A 16,273-nucleotide genomic window follows, 5' to 3' on the forward strand; every position below is an offset into this window, starting at 1 on the left:
TGATGAAATTTTGGAACTAATTTCTCATTCAAGTCCACATAGTACTTTTCACATTTTCTTCCCTAACTTGTGTTAAACATATATATACCTATTAAAGACACATCACATCAATTTACCTGGTGGGTTTGCAGAACCAAGCATTGGTTAATTCTGTATCAGGCTGCAATCTATATGCAGTCTCATTAGTAGGGGAGTTCAACTCTTTAACCGTATTTGTAAGTCTACTGGAATAGAAGAGGTTAAAAACTGCATTTCAAGTATGTGCGCTCAGTGTTTCCACTGCTGGACAAGTGAGAGATTTACAGACAATACACAATTTGGAAATGCATCCAGCAAATTTGGCAGCTTTCAGCCGCAGCGCATGAACTGCACACTGTGCTGCTGTTCTCCTCTCTGTGGCTCATAAATGCATGCGTTCTGTGTGGTACCATAGCACCACTATCACGCCTTTTGTGCTTTTATTCTGGATTGCTTTGAAAGAAAATAATGTTACAAAGATATTCTCTGAAAAAAGGTTACAAAAACAAGATCTGAACACTTGTTTGATTTTTCATTTATTTCAGCCAAAATCTTACTTTTTGGATATTTGCATTTAAACTTACAATATAGTGCATATATTTTCTTATTTTTAAAAGTTTCATGTGATTTATTCTGCTCTACTCTAACAAATTCGACTGATGTTTAAATGTTGATTGATAAACTCAGAAACTTTACCCTGTGAGGGTATATAAAGGTGATGTAAAATGCTATTATATATCACAATGTATTCAGAATACATCAGTTCACATATTTTCACAATCTTACCACAAATCAGTGGTGCAAAATTCTACACCAGTTAACAGTTTTCAGAACTGCAACATTAAACATTTCATTAGTCACGACAGGAAACACCTTTCCGCTGTGATGAAATTACATGGATGTTCCTCTTTGAATTTAATGGCAGTTGAATATAAAACATATCTACTTTCAAAATGGATCTTCCTCAATGAATGCATGTATAGCAATGTTTATGTGTTTATAATATTTACACATACCTTTATAATTACATCTGCACAACATACATATATTGTTGTACAAATATTTGCAAGTAATTCAAATTATAAAATGATCTTCAGAATAGTTATGTACAGCTCTTAATTCAATTTGTAGTGTGATGCAACAGACTTGCCGAAAGGAAACGGGCATATTTAACCTCTCCACCAGTTCAAAAAAGTACTGTCCCCAATGATGTACATATTGGTCAGCCACCAAGTAGCCAAACACGTGTCTTCGAACATTCGTGCGCACTCCAGCAATAGCACTCTAACTGTCAATAAAGCAGAGAAGAACTTGGGGAAGAGGTACCCGTGTGCGGTCTTTGTGTCCGTGCATCTTATTATGGTAATAATAATAATAACGCACTTGCGTCAGCGCCCGAAGTTATTCACGCGCACGCACGTGATCGGGCAAGTCGTGAACGCGCTCCTTGCTTGTGGAAGGTGAGTGAATGTCTCGAGGAGAGGAATCGAGAACGCGGCTGCCGGGATCGATTGGATTAAACTTGAAGTGAAATTAACACAAAGGAGAGAGTCAGCGAGGACGGGACACAGAGACACTGAAACGAACATCTACTGAATCTGTATATTTAGATAACTACGAAAACAAAATATATTGCTGGAGATATATACTAACTACACTTTATTTGAAACAACCCTAAACTGACCCAGCTAGCTAGCTAGCTAATAACAGGGTAAGTGAGCCTTATTTTATTTTATTTTTTCTTGTTGCGTTGTGACGCTGTGTGAGTAAAGTAGTAACATTAACCTAATATTACGTTGGTTTGCTACATGAGGATTTTTAAAGTGAGCCTTTCAAATTGGTGGTGAGTTAGTGCGTCCAAGCGGTTTGCTAATTTGTGGAGTAATGGGTTGCTAATGAACGATATGGGGGACCCGGTAGCTTGCGAGCTTTCACTCCCCTTTTATTGTGAAATTACTTGGATACTTTGTGAGAACTATCGTTCATTTTTTCTGACTTGACTAAAATAAGAAGAGAGGAAAGATTCCGTACTTCAACTTTTTGAAGGGAGATGTAGTGAAACGGGACTGACGTTTTAATTTCATGAAATGATTTTTAAAAATTATACAGACTTTGTAAACAACCGAACCAGTTAACTAAATATATTGTTGATGATGCCGTGAAAGTGACGAGCTTCCTAGTGAATAATATTTTGAAATGATCCTAGAACTGGTTCGCTAGATGGCCAACTAGATAGCTAACCAGCCAACTATCGTTGTTAGCTAACGTTACGGAGTCAGCGCCTGAATGCTAGCTGGCTGGCCACGAACTTTCTGTTCCATTGAGAAATCCACGAGGTGAGCAGCGAGTTGCCTGTGCGGGGAAGCTGAAGCACGAGGGAATTTAGAGAAAGTCTCAGTTATGGGTTAGCTTGCCAACCTTATTAGTACTTTCTGGGTAAACGCAAGCTTGGTGGGTCGCTATCTTGCGACGGTGAAGGTTAGCAATTGGCTAGCTAACATTAGTAGTTGTGAGGCTGAAGCGATAACTACACGAGGTGGATGAGTGTGAGGTGAGTCAGTGAAGAGAAGGGAGATTCCCTTAATTTTAAGTCTTATTTGAACTGTAGGTGTATGATGCAACTTATGAATTAAGACATTTTAAAATATAGATGCATATATTGTTGGCTGCCATCCGGGACATAGTAACTCGGGTGTGGAGGAAGTCCTCACGGGCCGTAGAAATCAGGGAGAAAGGCGAAAGGATAGGAAAAGGTTGCGTGGGGCCAGACGGTCAATTGACATAGGTTTGTTCTTTTAATTTATTTCAGATGTGTAAAATGTTTGGTTTACTGGCTTGATTTACTTTAGTAATGAATGCAGCTCAAAAATAACGCCGTTCTGTCCTTTTGGGAATATCATGGGAAAGGGAGAAGTACGTTTCCGCTCTAAACGTGCGCGGCGGTAATTAGTTGTGTGTTGGAGTAGCGAGGCGGTCAGTGAGAGGTGGCTATGGGGATTGGAACTGGAATGAGAGCTGCGGGCAATGAGCAGCCATCATTAAATTACATTCGTTTATCCTGATGGGATTAGACCAGAGAAGACACGCTCAACAAGGCAGGAACAAAAGTACGGCGTTGGTTCGATGTCCAAAGTCAGGTAGCTAGGTGCATTAAACTGTGCACAGCCCATTGCAGTTACTTTTTATTTCTCTTTCTTTTACGAGTTAGAAATAGCCAGGCGCTTGTTGATGGCAAGCTAGCGTGGTTTGGTAGCAGGCAAGCTAACAATTTGTTAAACAATAGACGGGACCTATCCTGTATGGTTTAGTGAGAATGATCGCGCTAACGAGCAGGGTTGTAAAATATTATCATTCTATAGTTATGTTATTGCATTTCATACTTGTTTGGTATATGCACTTGTACGTGTGTAGTACATTTTTGTTTTATTTCCATAATTTAAAGTTAATTCGAAGTTTTGAGTGCCTACGGTGTGGCAATATTGCATTTCCAGTTTTATGTGGTTGAAAAAGTATTTTTTCGTAGTAAGTGCCCCAGTTGAGAAAGTATTTATTACTTTTATAAAAGCCGATCGCACTCATTTTTCTTTCCTACCACATACTCCACCGTCAAGAGATTCAAAGGGTTAAGGAAGCGAGCGAGTTAGCCAGATAGCTAATAGTAGTAGCGAGCTAGCTAACCAAGCCACTTTTTGTGTGTATTGTTTTCCTCTTTCTTTTGAACAACTTCGTTAATCTTGGGTATAATACATAATAATAATCATATTCATGCAGGAAATCGCGATTAGAAATATCCATTTTTTGTTTATTACGATTAGCATCACGCAGTTAGGAATTCCTATCACCGAGCATCCCCACGAGTGTGGGTCACTGTTTTCGTCTTCCTCTGATGCACAAAGGGAATGCTTTCAAGTCTTAACCTAAGATGGCAGCTTTAATTTGAGTCAGGCCACTCAGTGAACAAAGGTGGTAATGAAGAGGCTGTATTCGATGAAGATCGAGCAAAGGTGTTTGTACTGTAGTGGTTATCTTATTAGTGTCGCCCACGTGCTTACTAGAACACCTGGGGTATTTTGAAGTTGAATTATTTCCATAACTTTAACAAAAGGTTCAAGAAGTAGAAGCAAATTACTACTGGTTCTTGTGCAAAAGTTCTCGCACCAAGTTTTAGGCTGGGGGCCATAATTGCAGTTTATGGCCAAATTAAGGAACAACTAGCACTGCTTTACGAAACAACTCTGATTTTAGACGGTGCATATTTTGCCTTTTGGCAGTATTTTTATTCTCAAAGTCTAGTAGATTGAACAAGTAGAATTCTTTACTGCGCTGAAGATTCCACATTCGCGGTAGTTGGTGTGTAATGGTGTCAGGCCTTGACATGTCGAATCATAACATGGCAGACGGTGTCGAGAAAAGTTATTTGCCAGTCAGAGCGCTAACGTTTTCCGAGATTAAATGGTTTATTTGTAGAGGAAAAACATGCTCTGTATAACTCAATGTGCTCAGATGCTTTATTCTTACTTTTTGTCTTGTTTTTAGGATTCATGTTGGAAAAGTCAGAGCAGCCCAAAATACAGAAATACACCCTTTCCACATTTTCTAGTAATTGGAAGTGGGAAATTTGTGAAGATACAGCTATTTGCATCTACAGAGAGCATCCTCTCTGCAATGGGTCTCCTTTCTAAATTGGAAAGGAGGTTTTGCTGAGAGTTTGTGAAACTTGCATAGGCTGTGCTCACCCCACACACTAAAGAACGACCAGCATTAGTTCCATAGAAAATGTGTGGTTCAGGTCTGATGTGCCTATCTTAAAATCGCTTTAAGGTTATTCCATGCATTGTTTTTTAATTACAATGAAGTTCATTTTTGCCTAAGGATAAACTATGAACGTGGTTACAAAGAAACTTAATCTTCTGATTTAAACCATCAAAAGCTGTTTTTTGTTATGCCCTTTTGCAGCAGGCTTAGTACGAGATTGCATTAAATAAGTAAATATTGTATCTCCGTGCTGAAAAGCAGGTGACTGTTCTTGGCTAGCACTAGAATTCAGCCTTATTCACGAGACTTGGGTCTATCGGGGAGGTGGTGTTCATGTGACCTGAGATTTCTTTCTGCTACCTTCACAAAACCTGTATGAGTTTGTCAAATGTTAGTTGTAATGTGCTTAAATGAATAGATTATCATTTACATATTTTGCTGTGTGTTTGTGAAATGTACTTGTGAAATGTTCTGGGATGTTAGAATGAGTCATAAAAACCTTTTTTGTAAGTTTGTGGTGGGAGAGTTTTGAGAGCTTCATGTGTTCCATCAGCATTTGAATGTCCCTCTGCATGCGGAACGCCGTTCGGGGCTACCTAAAAGCCAGTCGGAGGCATTTGAATGCCAGCCCGCATGAGTAGTAGTTTTGTAACCAAATTCTGAGTAGGAAGGACTGGAGTGCACATTCAGGTAAGTGCGCGATGAGTTGTATTTGAGGTTCGCCAGGAAATCTGTCCTAAAATAAGGATGTACATGCAGAACGCAAGCCCATCGTTACCAATACCAATACCAGTGTGTTAATGGGGAGGAGAGGAGTTAAAATGTGTGGGTAGATTTCGGAACCTCAGCAAATAACGTAACGCGGATTGTTTAACTCTTTTGCGACAAAGACATTTTTAATCACCCACTAAACCATGCAGGACTATTATGCACAAGAAAGAATATACATAAAACATTATTTTAGCTCTTTTTTTCCCCCCTCTGTGTTAGTTTTCCCTGTGCCATTTTTGTAAGCTCCCAGGAGGGACGTGGTTCTTGGAAGCATACCTGCCCATTCTGACTTGTAGTTTAACAAAAAAATTATGATTTCAGTGGCATAAAACTAAGTGTTTAATCAATGTGAAGCCAAATTTTTCACACCCCATTTAGCACCCAAGTGGTACATCAGAAGGTGATAAGATAGTATTTGAATGACATATGTGGAACATATTGGTGTATGTGTGTGTGTGTGAGAGAGAGAGTGTGTCTTGCATGAGTTAAGCTCACTCGGAAAGCTGTAAGTAGTAGTAGTTCCCCCTCAGATAGCCTTACCTTCTCAGTGCTTTAAGCATTGGTTTGTTTCCAACCTGGGTGTGGTTTGGTGGCTGTTGGTAGGTGACTAAATTTAAGTTGGATATTTGTTTTAACTAATAATGCACATTGTAGAACCAGTAAAACATTGAACGTTCATTACAGATTCCCTGACCTAGATTCTCGTCTATAAAAAAAAGGTCTGTGTAAAGGTATTTATCCGAGCATGCTGGTGAGCCATACAACATATGGGTTGCGTATTAGCTGCCCCTTTCAGATGATCTGGTTTTAGGAAATCTATAATCTTATTCTTTATCAGTAATTAGGCTCTGATTTAGATCACTTTAAAATGGCGTGCACTAGCAGGAGAGCTGCAGATTTATTTACGAAGCCACGTTGTTCATTTGCTGTGAAGTTTGCAACACTGAATTCACCTGGAGGAGATGGATGAGGGTTTAGTGATGTCAGCAAGAATGCTCCACCCTAGCATCCAGTCCACAGTCAGGCAAATACTTGCATAGAGAATCCTCTTAAGCCCGTTGCACATGTTAGGAGCAGCTTGCATTTATAAGTTTTTGTGATATTCTTCCACTTAACCTTACTTGCAAATTAAGTCTGCAATCAGAATTTCAATTTCCATAATTGCCTTTTTTTATACAAAAATGTAACACATTCACATACATTTTAATTGTTTATGGTGTTCAGGTCTGGCCAGAATGAGTTTACTCTGTGTGAATGCAGAACTTATCCTGTGTTCATAATATAGAAGTGTATGGAACAGGATTACTCTGTGCATGCCAGCCCATATATTGAAAGTGCATGCTTTATTTGATTTTGAATAGGTAGAGACGTTTTTTAATTATGGATATAATCATTCAAAGATAGCGGCTTCACATTTCAGAATTGAGTGAAAGGACTTCGGCTCATTGAAATGAAATGTCAGCCTTGCCATCTGAAATGGCGAAAAAACCCGAAAAATAAAGAATGGGTGTTTTTAAGGTGTTGAATTGTAACGGTCTTTTCAGAATCTTTATTTTTCAGTGCTAGAGCTCACACGACTGTCACACAAAACGGCGTTTGTCATCTTGAGAATCGTTTATCCCTTTCATTCCGTGTTTTGAGTGAATTCTTATGCCTGTTAACCAAGCGCTTGCATCGGGAAAGTGCTGGAGTGTGCCTGAGACTAGAGCTTCTCAGCGCTGCGTAACCTCCTCAGTTATTTCCTCTTTAAGGCCAGGTGGAGCAGATGGGATGGGAGCCATGTTCAGTTGGGACCTTCTCAGTCCATGAGCAAAATTTTTACATCGTAATTTGTGGTTGCATTACAACTGGGGAAAAAAAAATCATTGTGGAACATCATTGTGACATTCTTATAGGAACGACGTACTGCATATTAGGTTTTTAATGACTGACAATTATAGTCGTGCAAAGATTATGGCTTGGCTAGTAATTGAAATGTGGGGGGTATGGATCAAAATGTAGAGAAGAAAGGAAAATACATTTTCAGCTAGAAAAATAAACATTACTGTAAACCCAACAAAATTTGAATTAATTTGACACTACTACCCCCTTTTTCCATTTGGTTTATTATAGACTGTTAGGTTCCAGTGAAGGACAGTACATCGTTGCATTGCTTTAAACACACACACCATGCGCACCCACACACGTGCACGTCAGTGTGTGACCGTGAGTGAGGAGAGAGAGCGGTTTGGTCTGTGGGTCGGCCTACGTGGCTGTTGATGGATTTGTATTCTGTGCAGGTAGAAATCGCCAGGCAACATGACAGAAATCATACCGAGATGGGCGATTGCGTGTGAAGGGGAAACGCGTGTAGTGGCTGCAGTGCCGTGGCTGAAGAAACCCTCGGGTGTGCTGAAAGCCAGCTCTTTATTTCAAACCCGGTGAAATTACCTGTTGGTGTGGGACGAAAATAAGCATCCCCAAGCTTGAACCCGTTTAGTTGCAGATGTTCTTTTTTACGAAAATGACTTCCGTCATCTTGTAGTTAACCGGTGAATTCTGTGAGTATATGGTCCGGATTCCTTTCACGGGGTCGTTCAGAGCTGAAACGAAACTTGGCGAGTAAAATTTCAGACGAACGGTCCGCCGGCGAATGCGCCCCGCTGTCGGCTTTTGTGGTTTTATTGGCGCGTTTGTGCGCTCACTTTTGCATCAGAATGAGCAGCTGAGGTGTAGCGGCGGTAGATAAAGCCCGTCTTGGCCACGCATTCCAGTCTCTCCAGTTACGTTCTCCCTCTGCCACCGCGGGCTCCACCGCGGAGCGAGCGTTCGGCGCCGATCCGTCTTCAGTCGAGCCGTAGGACTAAACTGCATACTAAAACACTGCCGTTGACTCCTCGAGTGCTCTAAGAGTCCCTTATTTTCTAGTTCACTGCTCCTGGGCGAGGTGTGATTTAATGTGCCGCCCTATGCTTAAATCTCAGATTCTGCGGGGCGGAAGATGCTTGGCTGTGAGATCCTTGCTTCACGCGTCTGTGTTTATGTTTATGTTTTTCAGTCTGCGCTTCTCCTTTTGCTAACGCACAGGGCGCCGAATTCCTTATTGTCAACGTGAACAGGACGCATTTAAATAGTTTATGGCGGCTAATAAAACGTAGCCCTCGCTTGCTTTTGTGGGCGAGTGCTTAGAGGAATTGAACGAGCGGAGACCGACGTTCCAGCTGCTGAAGCAGTGTCGCGGCACGCACTGTCTGTTCAATTGGGAAACGTCAGTTTGGGTGACAGAGGAGGGGGCCCGCTCACACACACATCTCTGAATGAGCGCCGATACCCCTTTGTAAAAGTATCAGTAGTATTTTGTCTGGAGAAAGTTTTTCAGAAGTCACTCATCGCTAGATCCTTATCCACTGTTGGAGCTCAAATAAAGGGGAAGTAGTCGTCACAAATACAAAGCAAAACTGCACAATTAGTGCCCGACTACATACTTGTAAGATGACTCATTGAACATAACCCTGACACGTCAACCTGGCATGAACACTATTATATATATTTTAATCGAGGTGTAGTGAAGTTGCATGTGAAGCACACTTTAATTTAAGCCTTGGTTGTGCCCCTGGGCAATGCTGGGCAGTGGGATATAGCCTAATAAAATATGAACTCAAAAAATAGTTTCTACACTTTCAAGTGAAGTGCATTATTTATTGATCCAGCCAGTTGTGTGTTCACATTGAGCAGGTCAAATCTAATCCGTTTTATTCTTGTAGCGCTTCTTACAGCAAACTGTCACTCAGGCGCTTTACATAGTAGCAGGAAAAGGACAAGAAGTGAAGCAAAAACTAAACCATAAACCAGGCCTGAACAGGTGTGGTAAAACACCAAATTTTCACCACCTTCCACCCTTTTGACAGCGGTGAACAAAGTAATTTGGGCAACTTGCGATGGTCACTTATTTCGTTGATATCCTTCTGGCCTGGAACTTGTAGGCTGGGTCTACCTAATGTGTCCTTCTTAGCCACATGAAATAACCTCAAAAGTGATATCATTAATAAACAAGACCAGGTTAAAACCCAGTATAGGGCTGGACCGAGCCGGCCGACGTCACGGACACGCGCGGCGTGAATTTATCACTCAGTCAGTCAGTCACAGACATTCCCGTTTGTAGGGCTGGCCCGCTGTTGCGGTCCATCCAAAAAATTAATAGATAAATTTCATTGGCCCATCCCAAGCCCTACAACCTACATAGATTTAGGCCATGCTCGATTGGTTGGCCTGAAAGTATAAAGTTGTTTGTCTTTCATTTCAGTTTTTTTTTTTTTTCATATGAGTCTTGCATAACTGCCCCAGAATGTGTTACTGTTTGGTTGAATAGAAATGGATTTCCAGTTTTTCAACCTCTGCAGTTTGTTTCTAGGGGATGCAGCTGTTTTTGTCTCCTTTCTCAGGAACTCGTCTCGGTTCTAGTATGACTGTCAGTCATCGTGGGTCAGCGGTTTCATTGTGGGTGTGATTGGGCAACGCAGGGCCTTCCTGGGCGTATGCGGAGGTTCCTGCTGCATAGTTCCTGGCCCTGTGGCCCCAATTAGAAAGTGTCTGATTTGTAATGTGATAATTCCTGGATCATTATCCTGGATCTGCCCAGATGGTCAGTGGAAGTTTGGAGATGCACGCAGGACAGCAGGCAAAGGTCAGTGCCAAGGCAGGTGTGGTCCTATCTATCATCAACCGGGTTATAGTCTCTGGTCAGAATGTTCTATTTTGTGAATTGTCACGGAGGTGCAGACTCTAGCCACGTTGGCAAACCCTTCACTGGAACACATTTCTGACATAATCAGGGGTATAAACTGAGATTTGAGTTTTCAGATGGTTTTTAATCAGCCACAGTATTTGATATTGTATTCTGAGCTCAACGATAAATGCACATCCCATTTAGGGATCGTGGTTATCGTGCTTAAAATAAACGCTGCTAGCGATCCTTAAGAATCAAGTGACAGATGCTGTTGAGAAGCTATCAAAAGCTGCCAACATTTAATTGTTAGCTGAAGTACTGGAATCACAGGTTAATTATATGGCTCTGTGTCCAACCGCTGTGTTTGTGTTCAGTACATGACTGTACTTGTATACGTTTCCGGAAAACAGTGCTGGAATCAACAGGTTGGCAAAATGATCCTCAGAATGAAGGGGGGCCACAGCATTGTTGTGGCAGTTTTAAGCATATCGCAGGCAAAAGATGGAGCGATGATTTTGAACCGGCTTCAGTGTAGGATAGCTTGGTTTCATATAGCCTATGTGCTTCTGCTGGGTTGGCTTTTTATTTTGAGCGATCAGTTAAGTCCCCATGTGCAAGTCTTGAATAGGCAGTCAAACTATTTTTCCTCCTGCAGCCTGTAATACATCAATTACAGTTCTTTTCTCATTGTATTGCAACTGTGAGTAGAATCTGGAATTGTCAGTTAGCCTATGTCAAACCGGAAATGATCCGAGATGGTTTAGCCCTGTCCTGCACTAATTACAGAAATGTGGAAATTATACTTGTGTAACTTGTGGTAAAGGACATTTATATTATCAGAAGCCTTTATACCTGAATAATCCATAATGCAGCACGTCAAGCTTCTCCTGTTCGAGCGTTTGTTTTTCTTCGCTCGTTAACAGGCAGGCTTAATTCGCGTCATCATGTCAATCACTGTAAACCCTCCGTGATGTTCACATGTTTATTTGAAGCAGCGATGCTCTCTGGATATTTATTAACATTTAATTGGCCCCTTCCGAGAAACGGCGAATTGAGGAAATTCTGCTAACGATTTCTGCCACTGGGTGCCTGAACTGGCTCCAGTGCTGGAAGCAGGAGGGCGAGTGGCCGTTCTTTCCTCTGGGTTAGCCTGGCACGCTGGAGGGCTCTCTGCCCTGCCCTGGTGACTCCGCCACTTCGCTGTCACTCAACGCAGAGCAGAACTGAGGCCAGAGAATGACCTCTTCGACCTTACAGGGCTAACTGTTTCACCCACAGTCCCCTCTGTTGAAATCATACTAAGATAGAGGCTTCACAGTGTGATCAGTGTGTTGTGCCCATGCACACTTGGTATTGAGAGGCTGTGGGTATAAAATAGCGGTTTTTTTTGTGCCAGTTGAAGCTGTTGCAATTGGATGAGAGCAGCAGTGGTCAAACTGGAGGTTATGTTGAATGAGCTTTTAACCAAAGCAGAAATTGCTTTGCTTCTTGACAAATTCAAAATAAACTCTGTCTCATGACTTGGCCTCACGCACAGCTGGCCAGTAAATAAAAATAAAAAATAAAAAAAACTTATACCCCCTGGTTTACGTGCAAACGATGATGTTAGCGAGAATGGTTTAGCCTAATTAGACTGTCAGAAGGGCGGTAGAAAAGACGGGATCTTTTGCCCTGCGTTTGAGCAGAGATCGTGTATAAGTTCAGCGCATGTGGCGCTGCGGCTGCAGTGGGAAAGCGCCGTGCGTGTGCACTGGCGTTATTACCCCGCCGTGCTTCTAATGACCCCCGTCTCTTTTCATGCCTCCCTCGCCCCTCCCCAACCGTCGCTTTTTGGAAGCGAATGGCAGTTGTCTCAACATTTTAGCCAGGGCTCACTGAGTGGACACTGGTTCTTCTTCACCCCCCTCCTCCCCCCCTTTTTTTTTGGGGGGGGGGCTTTTTCACTCGAAGCTAAGCATGGTGCTGCCCCCCCCCCCTCCCCCAGCACCTCCCCCCCTCCACAGCCATGGTTAGCAGCAGGGCTGCAGTGGCCTGTTGTGCAGCAAAACAAGCAGGCTTTTTTTTTTTCCATCTCTCTCTCCCCACCTTCCCCTCCCTCTCCTTCATACAATGAAGGGCTAATGGAAAACCATTCTAGAAAGAAAAGACATGCTATGCCTGGTGTAATTATATCAAATCCTAAGCCAGGTACTTGTCTTTTTTTTTCCCCCTCTGCATATTTAACTGTAGATTTAGAAATGGGCAGAAATTGAACATTGTCTACGGCGGGCTTTCTCTGCCTTGTGAGTAAATGGAGAGGTGCTGAGGGCCTGAGCCTGCTCTCTCTGCTCCGTGCAAATAAGGGCCCGTCGTCTGCCGATGGCCGTCTCGGTAAGCAGCTCGGCTGAACTTTCCTTTTTATTTATTTTTATTTTTATTTATTTATTTATTTATTTATTTATTTATTTATTTATTTTCGGGTTCATTAATGGGTGCCTTCTGTAAATGAGTCTGTGCTGTTTAGCGGCGCATACTGAAAAGGTCACGGCCGCACGCGGCGCGGCCGTCGCGGCGGTCAGAGAGAAAACGCCACCAGATTTTTACCAGTCGCCTGGTTTTAAAAATACCCAGGCAAGCTTCTGGTCTCAGCATGCACTCTGCTTTCGCCAATCTGTTGTGTTAATATTTACCTGCTGGTGCTTGTTTAATTATTCAGTGCTAAAGGATGAAATTGTCAGGGGGACCGGCTCCTGGGCCACGATGCGCGTTCCCTGCAGAAGGTTTTTGTCTCGTACCGGTCTCTGTTTTTCGCACTCCGGTCTGGGTTTGGTGTCTAAACCGTGCGGTTTCAGGGGCAGAAACGGGTATTTAAATGAGGGATAGACGGAGCAGCAGAGAGCGCCCGCTGTGTAGTGCGGTTCGATAATAACGGAACGATCGATGAAGCGATCTGCGGCGCTAACGCGCTGTTGGGAACGCCGCCGCGCCTCTTTCCCACGTCCCCCCGTCTCTCGGTTTACAGCCGAGCACGCGGCGGTTTATTTTTGGGCCTGGGGCCTTCCGGAGGAGCGGAGGGTCCTGCCCCGTCTGCCCCTGCCACAGGTCTCCAGCTGCTGGGCGGACAGGTGCCCCGCACTCCAGCCCCTCCCGTCAGCGCACGGAGCTTTACGTGAGAGCGCAGAGCGCCTTAACTCAGCCGCTTCCTGGTGCTTTTATTTTCGTCATCACCGTGCTTTTTGAAGGTTTATTTTTGCCATTATGCGCTCCTGTTTTATACACAGATAACGGTGCCAGCGTGTAAGCGAGTGGCCGTCCGTGCGTAAGACAGGCGGAGGTCTGCGCAGGCCCTGCGGCTCCTCTGCCATGACCCCCTGCTCTCCTGTATCCTGTGACACCCCGTCTGTCTTTGTGCTCAAGTTTATTCATGATGGATAAGTTCCCCCCCCCCAATCACATATGCTGCGCTCGCAAAGAGGAGCGGATATAAATTATTTTCAGCTGCAGTCGGAGGCTGAGGAGAAAAAGGAATGCTGGTGGTGTGCATAAGAAGAGCCTGTTTGAAGAGGGGCCCCTCTGTGGGAGAGTGGGCAGGATGCAGTCCTGTAGTTGGCTGACAAAAAAAAAAAAAAGAGAGAAAAAAAAATCCCACGGATGCTTATAGATCTTTCTCCCTATTTATAGTGTTTTAAAAGCTCCTTTTAAGTGCCAGACAAAAAGAGCTGCAACATTGGTTAATCAGTGACAACCACAGCTCGTGCGTTTAAAAAATAAAAGCCCAATGGTGTTAGCGAGAGAGCAGTTCTGTTCTCTCCCTCCCCCCCTCCTCCTCTTGTGTCTCAGCATGTTGCCTTTTGGGCCCCACCTCTTAGATCCTCCAGTGGTTTAGTCTGCTTTGTAGAAAATGTAATTGCCAGGAGATCACTTGATGGTTGATAGGAATAATATAACCTTCCTCCTTCCTCGTCCCCCTCCCCCCTCTTCTCCTTGCATCCTCTCTCTCTCTCTCTTTTTCTCCCCCCATTATTTTCCTGCTAGTTTGTCCTCAGCCGTGCAGTGTGTTCACCCCAGTCACTAGCCGCGACACACAAAGCGTGTATTGTTGGTGTGCATGTGGAGAATGCTCGCTTTGTGAGATGATTCCGAGGGAGATGGAGGAGAGCTCCACACGTCGGGCCGAGGCCTCGCGTGCGCGCCGCGGCGTGCTGCAGGTTCCTGTTCCGGAGGCTCTGCCAGGCCCTCCCGCCCCCCGCACAGCCCGCAGAGACCTTGGGAGGTGATAAACTGCAGGGCCGGGAACGTCATTCGATGATGTCAGTGTTCTCATCTAGATGCGAGTTCAGTTAGTCAGCCTTGGAGATAAGTCTACCAAGGTAAAGTACTGAAGTTTACAGAACACCACGTCTGAAATTACGCTGGACAGAAGACCAGCAAGGATCCTCAAAATTCAGATTTTCTGTGCTTGGTTCCTTGAAGGCCAGTGATGGCATGGAGGTGTTCCTTGCTTCTAGGGCTGCTGCAATTATTGACTTCATCAGTTTCACTGCTGCTGTAAATGCATGTATTTGCATATTTGTGATCGACACATCATTTAAAAAATATAATACAGGCTTGGCCAGCAGCTTATTGTTACAGTACAGTGGTCCCCAGCCCTGTTCTTGGGGATCTACTGTAGGTTTTCACTCAAACCCAAACAGAGCACACTTCATTCTATGGCTAGCGGTCTCGTTGAAAGGCTGTTTAGTATAATCAGGTGCGTCAAATATGGGTTGAGATGAAAAACCTTCAGCAGTAGCTCCCCAAGAACACGGTTGGGAACTGCCGTTGTAGTGATGGGGAGCAATGGATGTTGGTTACTTGTGTCAACGTTAGGAAAATGCATAACACAGCTGATATTGGTGCCTTAGTTAAAATGGTCACTCCTTTTCCTGATATCATTTTATGGCACTGGCATCTCAAATCGGCCAACTGTTATGTTTGTTTTTCCAATTCAGTCCACCTAACTTTTCGGTTAGCTCTGTAGGTCAGGCTACTGCAGTGCGTAGTTGAGTCTATATTCTGGATTCTGTGCTAGTACAAAAAGAGTAGGTATGTCAGAATCGCTGATATTATATTCGAGCTTAACTACAGTACATGTCATCATGAGGTATACCGGGGCTAAGTTGAGTTCTGCTTGGTTTCTATTGATGCCTGAATGTAGCTGTGTATCGGTGTAATTGGTCATAATCCATTAGCGTTATGCCAATTTAATGGCTATGAACCAATTATTTTTAACTTATGTGAAATCAGAATCTATCATCTGATATTTTTCATCTCTACCTTTCTTTTTTTTTTCGAGATTGTGATTCAGCAGTTAAGTCAGGAGTGTTTCTCCTTGTAATCGAGTAATCTCTTCTGTTACCTTGAACTTTTTGGCTAAGTAAATAATTTTTAAAATGTCCAATTGCCTTTTTTTGTCAAAGCATTCTTTTTCTGGTGGTATCTTAGCATCAGCATTTTTGTTTTCAGGGAGGCACGTGGTACATCAGTTAGCTGGCTACTGGGTACATTTCTGTTATGATACATGAAGTGCATAACATTGATTGTTGTGGTAATGCTTTTTGTGTAATATATACCTTCATAGTGCTATATATTGGACATGACACCATTTAATGACCAAAATTGGCAAACGATTACTTGGCGCCTAAGTTTGTTTTTCCAGTGTCAAAACTCATAACCAGACAGTCTTTATCACCAGACCTCTCCTTGGCTTCTAGGCTTTTTTCCACATTGCTTGTACTGTAAGACTTATAGGTCCACATAGTATTTACATGGCAGTTGTGAGCTTAAAGTTAGAGCCATTTTCCCCCCTCCGCATTTCACACACATTTGATTTTCCAGAAGCATTTTGCCAGATACGGCATAGTGTTTAGCTCTGTTTATCGATGACTAGCCAGATGTTGGTGTTGTTCATTCCCCCCCCCCCCCAAAGACACATACTGTATAGCTGTACTTTACTCATACCTGTTGCATGCATGCCAGTATTTTTGGCTTTTTTCAAACTACTTT

General features: G+C 43.1%; 1 protein-coding gene across 6 annotated transcripts in view; it reads left to right on the top strand.

Moving 5' to 3' along the window:
• Positions 1 to 1,401: 1,401 nt before the first annotated feature.
• chd7 (chromodomain helicase DNA binding protein 7) overlaps positions 1,402 to 16,273 on the top strand; it is a 79,622-nt gene continuing 64,750 nt past the window's right edge. The window contains exon 1 of one of the 6 annotated variants that reach the window (XM_064332955.1): positions 1,402 to 1,729. The gene's annotated coding sequence lies outside the window, so the exon portion shown is untranslated. Of the gene's footprint in view, positions 1,730 to 2,122; positions 2,355 to 2,379; positions 2,570 to 2,780; positions 2,804 to 2,871; positions 3,156 to 16,273 lie in introns of those variants that run through there. The other 5 variants (XM_064332959.1, XM_064332957.1, XM_064332960.1 and 2 more) reach the window with 5 other exon arrangements.

This window comes from Anguilla rostrata, chromosome 4 (genome assembly GCF_018555375.3).
Source record: "Anguilla rostrata isolate EN2019 chromosome 4, ASM1855537v3, whole genome shotgun sequence".
Classification (NCBI taxonomy): Eukaryota; Metazoa; Chordata; class Actinopteri; order Anguilliformes; family Anguillidae; genus Anguilla; species Anguilla rostrata.